This window comes from Vulpes lagopus, chromosome X (genome assembly GCF_018345385.1).
Source record: "Vulpes lagopus strain Blue_001 chromosome X, ASM1834538v1, whole genome shotgun sequence".
NCBI lineage: Eukaryota > Metazoa > Chordata > Mammalia > Carnivora > Canidae > Vulpes > Vulpes lagopus.
Genome location: NC_054848.1, coordinates 106,650,398 through 106,653,903, shown reverse-complemented (window position 1 = coordinate 106,653,903; position 3,506 = coordinate 106,650,398). Strand labels below are relative to the sequence as shown.

Genomic DNA, 3,506 nt, shown 5'->3' with positions numbered 1-3,506 from the left:
GAAGTAATGAGGATTGAGTCCAGAGCAGCAGACAGGGGCTAACTCATTGGACCCTTCACAAAAATCACGCTTGTTCAACATCCTTTACATGCGCCTCTGCCAACACTGCTGTATCTCAATGTGTTTCCCTCCCGTGTCCTTTTCCCGTTTCATTGGGAGGATATGGAGCAAATTCCAGCTGGATTACATAATGGTTCCCAGCACTGGATCAGCAATTCTCACTTTTTTTCCTTCCAAAAGATTATCTGGACAGCCTTTTACGTGTGTGCAGGGGAAAAGAGCAGTAGCTAGGATTCCAGCTATGGGAGCTAGAGTTGAAGTGAAGGTCTAAACTTTGTGGCCTTGCTGGTCATCCCTAGCTCTCATGTTTCGTGGCTGTCTCGACAATAGTATCTAGAAACTACAGAAAAGCAAAGGCAAGGGTATGTGTCTTTCATGAAAGCAGAGAACTGTGGTCTATTTAGCTTCTGGCCTCAAGGATAACCTGCACATTTTCTCTTCACCCCATCCACCCTCCAAAAACACTCCTCAGAGGCCTGGAGAGGCTGACTATTGAGTGAATCTGACCCTGAGAAGTTTTGCTCTGTGTTTCTGAGTCCTTCACCCCAGCAGCACACATGGATGAGAACCCATTGGTGAAACTTTCCTGGGATCTTGGCTGCCCAAGTGTGCATTCCGCTAGACCGATGTGGCCTAAGGAGTGTGCACACAAGGTTCCCTTGTACTCTGGGGCCCTTTTTTCTCCCCCTAAAAGTACACATTCTCTAAATAGATCTGCGAGCTGGCCCTGAAGGAACAATGGGGTTTACAGTGCAGGCTTTCCACTATAACTGTATTGGCCTGTTGACAGTTGAATTTGGCAAAGAGAATTTTTTTAAGATTTTTTTTAATGTTTAAGTAATTTCTATACCGAATGCGGGGCTCAAACCCATGAAGAGTTTGTATGCTCTACCGACTGAGCCAGCCAGCACACACACCCCCAACCCCTGCCAAGGGAAATTCTCAAGAAGAGCCAGAATAAAGATGGCATTTTTTTTAGAGAGGTAGAGAGAGAGAGAGGGCAGAGGCAGAGGGAGAGGGAGAAGGAGAGGGAGAGAGAATCTTAAGCAGGATCCACGTGCAGTGCAGAGCCCAACAGGAGGCTTGATCTCACAACCCTGAGTCTCAAAGTCTTAAAGACCTAAGAGATTTTAGAACAGTATTGTAGTCCTAAATACAGCTTGATGATTAATGAAGTGCAGTATATAAATATGGGTGAGATTCCTTCCATCTGCATAACTTTCAAATGTCTAGATCAAACCCAAAGCAACAAGCCATTCCCTCTGCTGCAAAGGTATGAGTTTAGCACACAATGAATTAGGGGCTGAGTATAGTGGGTAAAGGGACAAGATCCACCCTAAATCTAACCAAAGTTCCCTGGGAAACGTCTCTCTCTGTCTGTCTGTCTCTCTTCAGGAGAGGAGTGTTGTGTTTTTTTTTTTGTTGTTGTTGTTGTTTTTTGCATTTCACTTCCTGTGTGTGATCTGGATGTGTCTCCCCTTGGTCTTCCAACTAACTCCTTTTAAAATGTAGGTGCATATGTGTGTACACTGTGCTGTGTAGTGGAGGGAAAGAGAAGGGAAACTGAGTATGTTGTGTGTTGTATCAGACTGTGGCACAGGAAACTGTGGTACAAAATGCCCTCTGGCATCCCTGCCATATCTCCTAGTGTGTGATGCCTCTCCCTCCACTGTGATGCCATTCCCTGTGTGATGCTTCCAGGCGTTGCCATGACAATACCTTGGCTTTCAGTGCACCGTAGGGCAAAGCTATCTGCCTGCCTTATTAAAAAAAAATATTAAGTATCACAAACTAGGAGATACTAGGTATGTATTGGAATTTTTCATACTTATCATCATCAAAGCGAAAGAACATTAAGTACTCAGGTGTACTTGACATCACACTAAACGTTATTTGGTATATTTCCCTAGAGGTACATGTTACACAACTAATAACACTTATAGTATCAGAAATTCTGGGAATGTGGCCCAGCAATCTGCGTTTTAACAAACCATCCTGACTCCTCTTTTCTTCTCATTTTCTCCCATCTGGATTTCACCATTTTTTAGCTCTATTAGAAATTCCAAAGTGTCTGTAAAGGGCATTCCTTGATATTTTATGCTTTTTGGCATCATCTGAAGCTTCCTTTATATTACAGGCCTGTATTTAGAATGAGAAGGCCCAGCCCATGTTTGCTCTACTTTATTTGAAGTTAAGGGAGGAGAAAAGGACATTTTATTGCCCTTTAATACTTTCTTTTTAAAAATTTTTTAAAACCAGAACGTTTATTTATTTTTTTTAAAGATTTTATTTATTTATTCATAGAGACACAGAGAGAGAGGGGGGCAGAGGCACAGGCAGAGGGAGAAGCAGGCTAGATGCAGGGAGCCCGACATGGGACTCGATCCAGGGTCCCCAGGATCACACCCCGGGCTGCAGGCGGTGCTAAACCGCTGCGCCACCGGGGCTGCCCCAGAACGTTTATTTTGACTAATTGTTGAAATCCTTAAGATGAACTGGATGCTGCAACAGCTGCCCTCTTGGTCTTAGGTGTCGTTCCTTCACAGAATCCATGCCTGAATCTGCAGTATACAATTTTGGTGCCTCATTCGACCAGTCCCAGTGGTATTTCATCTTTCAGCCTTGGCACTCCAGTTATACTTTCTCTTCCACTTGGCAGGGTAGCCACACTTGCCGCAGGTGGACTTTTGAAGGTGGTAGGCCTTAGAGCCACAGTGGCAGCACTATGTGTGAGTCTTATTGCGATGCATTCTGAAGGATGACATCCCCTTCGTCATCTCTCTCTCTCTCTCTCTGCCTATCATAAATTAAAAAAAAAAAAAGAAGAGTCCTATTGATCTCCACTGCAAGACCTATATTAGACACCCATTTCCAATGGTTTCTTTTTTTTTTCTTTTTAAAATATTTTATTTATTCATGAGAGACACTCAGAGAGAGAGAGAGGCAGAGACATAGGCAGAGGGAGAAGCAGGCTCCCTACAAGGACTCGTAGGACTCAATTCCAGGACCCCGGGATCAGGCCCTGTGCCAAAGGCAGATGCTCAACCGCTGGGCAATGCAGGTGTCCCTCCAATGATTTCTTATTTAAGAGTCTGAGTAAAAAAAATTTTTTTAAATATTTTATTTATTTATTCATGAGAGACACAGAGAGAGAGAGATAGAGGCAGAGACACAGGCAGAGGGAGAAGCAGGCTTCGTGCAGGGAGCCTGACATGGGACTTGATCCTGGGTCTCCAGGATCACACCCTGGGCTGAAGGCGGCCCTAAACCGTTGAGCCACCAGTGCTGCCCTGAGTCAAAATTTTTTAACAATTTATTTATTTTAGAGAGAAAGCACGTGTCAGGGAGGGGCAGAGGGAGAGAGAGAGAGAAACTTAAGCAGGCTCTGTGCTAGAGCCCAATAGCCGACACAGGTGGGGCTTGATCTCATAACCCAGAGATCACAA

The 3,506-nt window shown here is 44.4% G+C and overlaps 1 pseudogene; it reads right to left on the bottom strand.

Moving 5' to 3' along the window:
* Positions 1 to 2,545: 2,545 nt before the first annotated feature.
* On the bottom strand, positions 2,546 to 2,837 carry LOC121483465 (annotated as a pseudogene).
* Between the last annotated feature and the right edge of the window lie 669 nt (positions 2,838 to 3,506).